This window comes from Rattus rattus, chromosome 3 (genome assembly GCF_011064425.1).
Source record: "Rattus rattus isolate New Zealand chromosome 3, Rrattus_CSIRO_v1, whole genome shotgun sequence".
NCBI lineage: Eukaryota > Metazoa > Chordata > Mammalia > Rodentia > Muridae > Rattus > Rattus rattus.
In genome coordinates, this window is record NC_046156.1 from 155,767,575 (window position 1) to 155,777,193 (window position 9,619).

A 9,619-nucleotide genomic window follows, 5' to 3' on the forward strand; every position below is an offset into this window, starting at 1 on the left:
ACTTTGTCAAGCAATATCTGTCTTATCCTAATTGTTAGAAGTAAGAAAATAGAAGTAGTCCTTTTTTCTCCTCATGATGTAGGAATTAAAAATACTTGTATAACTCAGGCCTCAGGCTGTAGAACTCTAGCAGAAACAGCACATGTGGCGATCAGCCAGAAATCTCATCTTCCTGTATCATGACTAGTGCTGATCCTGCCCATTCAGAATGGAGTATCAAGCCCCTTATGGGGGACAGATGGCCTTCACTGATCTTACAGAAGCTCATAAAATGTAACAGAACTCTGAACTTCTTGGTTCCAATTGAGCTGTTTTAAGAATCAAACCTTCTTGCTCTTAAGAAAAGTCACCATATTCTTTTCTGAAGACCATAAAACAAAATCCATAGACACTGGAAACATGTTTGAGTGAAACAAGGTAACATTCTGGGACAGACTGTAGCATGAGACTTATCACGCATTCCTACTGTCATTACCAAAATTTAGAAATAGTAAGAAGATAGCAAGGATGTGAGAATGAATTTCTGATGTGTGCTTTTAATAAAAAACTCTACAGCTTTCCAAAACACTATTCAGAATGCCAGATCATCAAACTGGCTTCAAAATTCAAAATAATCTATATTTCAGGAGAGTATTACTTTTCATTTAATAATTAATACAAATATCAATTTCCCACAAACATTTTACAATACTAAGTCTTTATTCTGTAGGGGTCCCTGCAAAAGCCAAGGCCAACAGACTAACAATCTATGTGAAACAAAAAGGAAATCTGGTTCAATAAGGCAGAGTCAGCCAGTGCTGGTTCAAACTAGTAGTGTCTGACCCTACAGTTTATTCTAGGAATATTTAAGTAAAGTACAACTTTGACAAAAGTTTCCTGGAAGCAATTATCTCAATCCCATGTGTGTTAGAATGCCTAAGGCATGATTACATTGAAACTCTTTTGCAAAGTACATGTGACCTCTTCCATAAAGATGGGTGGTATAGCTTAAGGGACTAGAGGAGGCATGATTTGGGTCCTACAGATGGCATGGAGGTCGCCTAGCTATAAAGTACATATGACATCTCCCCTTAGGGTGGGTTCTATTTACAAAGCTAACGTTAAAGTCTAGGAGGAAGATTCTAGAATAAATATAACAGTCTGGAGGATTTAGCTTTGGCCTGACCCTGTAGATAGCACAGATGACGATGCTGTTACCTCCATCCAATCTCAGCCTTCTGGGTAGAAAATAATCCCTCCCATGAAAGAGACAAGCCTGTGTGTTTAACACTTCTGGGTTCTCTGGTGCTTACCTGGGAGAACAAGTGTCTTGGTATGCAACATTATTCAACATAAAAGTTCATAAATAAAACTATATAGTCATAAAAAGAAAAGAAACTGAATATATTGTCCTTGGGTATTGTATAGTTACAGTGAATGATTCTATATTTTATATACATATTTACATATTTATACACATATTAAGATGTAAATTTAGAACCACTACATGCATTAATTTCATTTCATTATATATTAATGCAAATATACACTCATACACAAATAAAAGAGCTATGACCTATGTAAGTAACAATAAAGCATCCACCAAAACAGACAATAATACCATGATCCAGAAATCAAATTCAATATACATAAAATAACTGAAATAATAGGAATAAAGCTAAACATTATTATCAAAATGGTAAATTTAAAATTTCCAAGTCTGTAAAAATAAGACAAATTTTCATGATGAATAAAAACAGAAAATGAAGAAACACTATAAAATGAACCAGGGTAAAAACACTATACCCAAAAACTTGGAGGTGAAACCTGTTAACATATGGCTGTAATCTCATCTACTTGGTGCTCTGATGTGACACAGGGCTGCAATGCCACCTACTTGGTGCTCTGAAGCAAGGGGACCATAAGCCTGGGTATTCCCCAACCATATGGTGGATTGCAGAGCAACTAAGGCAGCGTAGTCACTACCTGCCTGTGTCATAATCAAAGGAAAAGGAAGGCTTCTGTTTCCTCTGTGATGCAGGCAGTCCAAGACCCTGCCTCAGCAACTCCCTTGAGATGCTTAGTGCATCTTAATGCCATTCATGTGACGCTTAAGTCTGAAGCAACAGTATTTCATTGAACAGAGGTGCATGGGAGATTAGGTAAAATCCTTTAGTTTAAAATGACAGATATAAAAACACTGTGCTATAATGGAGTGTGGTATGTATAGTTAAGTAGCTTACGTCTATTTCTTAAAGGTAATATAGCAAGCACTCCAAGATGAGATTTTGCTCATCTTGGAATTTTAATTTGATCATCAATATGACTGCCCTGGCAAGGGACGGCATTGAAAAACTTTTTAGAACTATATGATCTGGCTGAAATGCAGACATGTCCTGCATTACAGTATGATGTGGCTACAATACAAATATACCCTTAATACACACTTTTAATCCCTAAAATGATTGTAAGGTTAATTTGTAGAAGGAAGCACCCATGTTTGAAAGTTATGTCTAATTGAGAGGCAGATAAAGTAACAAATCACCAAAAAAATTTGACAGCATGAGTCAGAGACAGGATACACCCAATTTTTTCAAGTATAGCACAGAAAAGAGGTTACTTAAGAGCAGTGAGAGAGAGAAGAATGTGGTGTGATGAGTAGTGGCCTCGTGTGTACATATGTCAGTTATACCATGACACTTTTAGAGACAAGTTACAGAAAAAAATAAATAAAAGCTAGACTGGGTAACAACAGAAAAAGCCAAAGAACGAGAAGGAGCTAGAATATTAGACTATATTGCTAAAGTTAATATGAGGCCAAGAGGAGCAATTTAGTCATAATCTGAGAGAAGCCAGACTGAATCAGTCAGCTTGGAAGGTTAGATTGTATGAAGATGTAGGTGTAATGTTTCTAGGCACTCTGTAAAGGTTATTGGGGTCAGCCTAAAAGGGACTACAGGACATTGTTGATGGTCAGGCATCTTCCTAGCCAGTCTTTGAGAGATTCAGTAGGACAATGAGCTGCCCAGAGGCGACACATCTTCATTGCTGCCCCTCACCCCTCCCTTCAATGAACCTCACACCTGAGTCCTGCTGCATGATATGATTTTGTCAGAACTGCAGCTTAGTTCCATCTGTTATCCTTGTGTTATCCAAATGCTGATTTCTCATATCTTATTTCAATCAGGACACAGCATTGTAGTGCTTATATGAAGGATCTCCTGCCTCAAACTTTTGTAAACAATTTTTCCCATTTATTCTCTTCCTTGTCAATAAATGCTGATCACACAGTGCTTGGGCAGAAGAATGAATAGTTTGGAAACTTCCACCAGCCAGGAGGAGAGAGAAGGATGGAAAGTTAGAATTGAAGCCACAGGGGTTGGGGATTTAGCTCAGTGGTAGAGCGCTTGCCTAGCAAGCGGAAGGCCCTGGGTTCAGTCCTCAGCTCCGAGAAAAAAAAAAAAAAAAAAGAATTGAAGCCACAAGGAGAGGGTCTAAGAAGACACATAACATAGTAAGGAATATCTGAAGGAGAGATAGCTAGAACGATACTAAATTGCAAATATAATGGAGATGGGGCTTAGAATAGCCAGCTTAGCAAGAGGGTTAAGGTTGTCTTTAACTGCCCAGTATTGAGGTGCAGCTTGAAGTAAATCTTGCTTTCTCTATATGATTATTAGGGATTACAGACAATAAATTAATTCACTGTTTACACTAATATGAATACAATTCATTTTACACAGAGCCCAGAAGCTTTTTGGCCTAGGCATAAGAATAGTTAGAACAGAGAGAAATGCTCTGAGCTCAGCCCAATAGGATATTCACACAGCTTGGATACGGATCCTTTTATCTGAGACAATAAATGTGAAATTTACAGCTCTTGAGGGGACAAATAGTCGAACAACATCCCCTTTTCCCTATACATGAATTATCTATGATTATTATATTAAAGTTAAATGAAAGAACTAAATGTGCCAAAACACAGCTTCAAGAATGCTGGACTCAATAGTCATTTATTAATTCATACACTTGAGTTTGAACAAAATATGAATAAACAAATAATTTTAACCGAAACTTTAAACAAGAACATTACAGAAAAATAAAACAGTATTTTTATATATTGGTGTTAGGAAAAGGAATATAAATTAAGATAACTAATGTGTAATATACATAATATATTTCTAAAATTATTGAAACCTTTTAGTAGCATCTTTTCTGATTTTAATGAGATGGCTTCATAGTATTAGATATTTGAATACTTGCTCCATAGTTGGTGGCCTTGTTAAAGGATGTAGGTCACTGGAGGTGGGCTTTGAGTGTTTAAAGAGTCCTGCCATTTCCAATTCATTGTCTGAAGTCTGCTTGCAGTTTCAGAAGTGACTCTCAGCTTGCTGCTTCAGCCACCATGCCTGCCTGCTGCCACACTTCCCCATGGTGATGGGGATGAACTCTAAACTCTCTGAACTAGAAGCCTGAGATAAGTCCTTTCTTCTATAAAATACTTTGTCACGGTATTTCAATACAACAAAAGAAAAGCAGCCACTGCACAAGTGATGCAATAATATTCTATCATGTATACTTAACAATGAAATAAATTTATGATAATATCTGCCCTCCTCTGCTTATGGCAAGGCAATCTATATTAGTCAAAGTAACCTACCAAGGTAACTATTTCCGGATAAATTATTAAGGTATATATCACAGTAGAAACCAATTAAAACATAAAACTCAACTGTGGTAGAGCAAACAAAATAAATGCTGATCAAAAACACAAGTACCATATATACCTACTGAAGCGTGAATTCCAAATTTTTATTCTTATTAAATTGTATAGTAGAATAGTTTTACAAAAGATTAGTTGGGGTGGAAATAAAAACTATAAAGAGATTGGCCAAGAGTACAAAATTACAGTGAGAGAGAAAACAGTAAGTTCTGAAGACAAACACACACACACACACACACACACACACACACACACACACACACACACACAGAAAAACACTCATTTGTAAACATGCATTCTTTTCTTTTACCTACTTACACTTCATAGCATTCAGAACATAAAGGCAATTTATGAAGAACATTATCTAATAAATGCTCATCTTATTTTCTAAATTTATTTATGCACTGAAAGTACCTGAGAAGGCCAGCAATAAGGCCCATTAGGTAAAGTGGGGAAACTGCCATCCACCTTGATGACTCAAGCAGGCTGTTAGAGGATCACATGGTGGAAGGAAAAAGTTATTCTCTGACTTCCACACACATTCCACGGCATGTGTAAACACACGCACACACACACACACACACGCACTCCTAGAAATAGATGCAGACAGGCATTTGTTTTTGGTAAAATAAGAAACAAAAGACAATGTGAGGTAATTCAGCAGGAAAAGAACAATTAGGAGAAGTCTGCAGCAGAAATCACTCATGACCTGCAATGTATATCCTGATTTTCTGCCTCCCATATACTCCTCTTTTCACCTCTTATGCTACATCAAATGTTATGGGTTTAGTAACAAAAAATATACTTCTGAAATGAGAAAGTGAAGGTTCAGCGAGACCACACATTGGGTGCATTTAAAAGGAAAGCTTTCTGTAAATACAGTAGAGAGAAGAGCCTGAGGCATCTATCGAAGTCCAGACCTGCCATCTGTAAGCTCGAACAATCTGGAAGCAGCATAGTGGGAAGAAGTGGGTCGGTGAGAAGGGCCAGGAGTCTAGAGTGGGTGTTTGATATTCATAGCAGGCACATGTTACTAGGGAGCCAAAGATCCAGGAATTTACCATGGGCTTTGATATATAACCGCAGGTATATTTCAATAGAGAACCATATGGGTCCCTTTACCAGACACAAGGCAATAATGGAAATATCTCCTTTTGGAAGGCAGAAACCCATTTGATAGGTTTCTGAGGGATACCACTAGCAATGCTTTGAAAGTCGCTGCCTTTGGGGTGTAGAACCTAACAGGAAGGCATCTCTGTGGGCTGTGTGCTCTCTTTGTAAGCATGAGAATACGAATCTTGCTCCCCAGTCTCCACAGAAAAACCTGGAGTAGTGAAAGCCCACTATTTGCAGCAATGATAATGTAATGATTTTGGGGGTTCACTGGCCAGTCATTCTCACCAACATAACAAGTCCCAGGCTGAATAAAAGAGACCTCGTCACAAACATCTAAGAACAGAGCCATAGAGAAAGATACTGTATCAACTCCCAAGTCCTCAAATATGCACACCTTTGCACGCATACATACATACATATGCACATATGCATACACATCCACATTCACAACACACATCTCATGTACCATATGTGCACACATGTAAGAGAAAATAAAAGACACACACATTTCACTTCCATTCCAGTAGCAAAGGAGACATAGTTTGAAGCAGAAGGTTCAGTCATAACAGTTTTATTTATGGCATTTGACGTTATTTGAGATGACTCATGGAACCCTCTGAAAATAAGCTCACAGTTGATGGCAGTGAAAGCTCAGCATGCATTTGAACAATAACATTCTGAGATACATTTTATGTATTTCCCAGCAGGGTATGAAACAATATTGCTTAAATTTGGGAATTTCAAGAAGACAGGCCATTCACTAGCTTTTAAGTAAGAAGGAGCTGACACCAGAGGCAGAATGTGCACCTCTGTTTTGTACATTTGCCCAGTGACTAGTCTAGTTGTACATAATTGTCAAGCACAATAGTCACATGCAGAGGAAGTACTTGACAATTTCTAATAAACTTATTAAAACTATATTTCTTTTCATAGTGTTAGAATGCTCTTTATCTGATGAAAATAGTATTATTTCAGGAGTCTGTGTGTTTTGTATGCATACTTATCATTTATATATATATATATCATATATATAATATATATGTATATATACATATCAAACCTCTATTAAGGGGAACACAATTGATATATGGCATGGACATAGCCTGAAACAGTTAGACAGTGTCTGACTTAAGAGGTTGCATTGTTCGCAATTCAAGGATCTGGAAAAACTTTTGTCATTTGTCTAAGAGATGAGACATTCCACCCTTAATTCAGACTAGTGCTGCACGTGCACAGATACGGAAGGTGTATGTTCCCATCAGAACTGTATGTGAGAACATCTAGTTCTGAGGTTTACTTTCATATTAATCTAATGATAAAATTGAAACAATGTTTATGAGAATATGTGCATGCTTTCTACTGCTAAGATTGAAACAAGGTTTATATGAATCTGTGTGTTTGAAGAAAGTATTTTTTTCAGTGAGTCTAAATATGATTCCCTGGATTTTAAATTTATACCTTAAGTTTTTCCTTGGTAATTTTCTTATCATTGGTGTGTGTGTGTGTGTGTGTGTGTGTGTGTGTGTGTGTGTATGTATGTATGTATGTATGTATGTATATGTGTGTATATATATATATGCATTTGTGATTAGTACATTTAATAGAGATATCCAGAAGCCTAAGTGATGGCTCAAATAAAAAAACTATTTGTGAGCAACTCCTAATGGCCAGAGTATAAGGCTACAGAAGCCAAAGACAAAACGGTATGCAATAATATGAATATGTCATACAAGCATTCCTATACCAACATGGGAGACAAAGACTTTTTAAAAATTACCCAAAAATTTACAGGTCAAATAGCCTAGAATTCTCTGTAAAATGGCATAAAAGAAAGAACCTTTTTCAACAAGGTGGAAGGCAAAAAGAAGCTTCTGAAAGTTGTCCTCAGATAAATGATAATATAAGAGTTTTAATTTTTTTTTTTATACAACATTGGTGACTCTGAGTTTATGTCTCATACATTTAACCAACATATTTGGTGCCTTGAGAGAGGAGTCTCTAAGAAGTTAAATCTACAAACATATGCACCTGAGCCTGTTCACAAATACATACACACGTGCTTATACACACACACACACACACACACACACACACGATTCATAGTAGATATAAATTTATATGAAGAATTAGGAAGCAAAATTCTAAATAATAGTCTTTCCAGTTATAACATTTGTAATAATGTTACTTTAATTCACAATTAAATATTCTGTAATATCTAATATGTTGTCTACATATCTTTATTAAGCAAAGTTATTTCATCATGTTATCTCACTGTGGCTTGGAAGAAAGGGTCTCTGCACGCATCCTCACAGCTCTTGTTTACAAACACACTCATAGTGTCAGGATGGGCGGTAAAATACCAGCAACCTGTTATATCCTATTACAGAGAATTAGCATCGAGCAGAAATATGTTGTATTTCTATCCTGTACTTTCAAGCTTTATATGACACATTCAAGAAAAAAAATGAACACAGTTTTCTTGTACAATAGAGAGAAAGGGGGGACAGAGAAAGATAGGAGAAAGGAGGAAGGAAGAGAAAAGAGAAAAAACAGGAAGACTGACAGGAGTGAAGAAGAGGAAGAAGTCAGAAAGCAATAGACAGGGAAAACTGAAGACAACAGTTTATAACTTCATTAAACTACAGGTTTAATTTTTAAAACATTTTTTGAAGATTTCCTTTCCCACACTGAAAAATTACTGGATTGTGTCTAGCCTTTAATGTGAATACTCTTGCCCAAGATTTGTTTCTCTGCATTTGATGATTTTTTTTCGGTCTTCTCAGGAATATATTTAATTGTTTTTTTTTCTCTTCCATTTTAGAGCACCTTTTAAAAAATCATTACCAAGGGGTTATCTCCTCCATTGCATATACATTCTATTTGTACATGTTTCATTAAATGTCTCCATGATTGACGAAGGTCTCTTCAGAAAAAGATTATTAGTGACCCAAGCAGCATGAGGTATGAGCTTCATTTCCTGGAGTGGGCCTGAAGCCAAAGAAGACATTAGTGTTGGTTACTCCCACAAGGTTTGTGACACCATTGCATCTGCATATCCCCCCACCCACCCCCCACCCCGCTGCCGCCCGACAGGTCATCTGGTAGACCAAAGTGTTTTGCAGCTGGGTGGTAGTTGCATTTCTATTTTGGTAGCATGCAGTGTACTATCCCAAGATACAATCCACAGACCAAAAGAAGCTCAATTAGAAAAACCAAAGTGTGGATGCTTCAGTCCTTCTTAAAAGGGGGAATAAAAATATTCACAGAAGTGGATATGGAGACAAAGTTTGGAGCAGAGACTGAAGAAATGGCCATTCAGAGCCTGCCCCACCTGGGGATCCAGCCCATAAACATACAGCCACCAAACCCAGACAATATTACTGATGCTCAGAAGTGCATGCTGATAGATCCCTGATACAGCTGTCTCCTGAGAGATTCTGCCAGAGCATGACAAATAAAGAGGCGAATGCTGGCAGCCAACCACTGAACTGAGAATGTGGTCGCCATTGGAGGAGTTAGAGAAAGGATTGAAGGAGCTGAAGGGGTTTACAACCCTGTCAGAACAACAATACCAGCCAACCAGAGCTCCCAGGGACTAAACCAACATTCAGAAAGTACACATGGACAGACCTATCCTCCAGTTGCATTGTAGCCGAAGATGGCCTTGTTGTGCACCAATGGGAGGAGAAGCCCTTGGTCCTGCCAAGGCTGGACTCCTCCCCCCACTGTAGGGGAATATCAGGGCAGGGAGTCAGGAAGGAGTGGGTAGTTGGGTGGGGGAACACCCTCATAGAAGAAGGG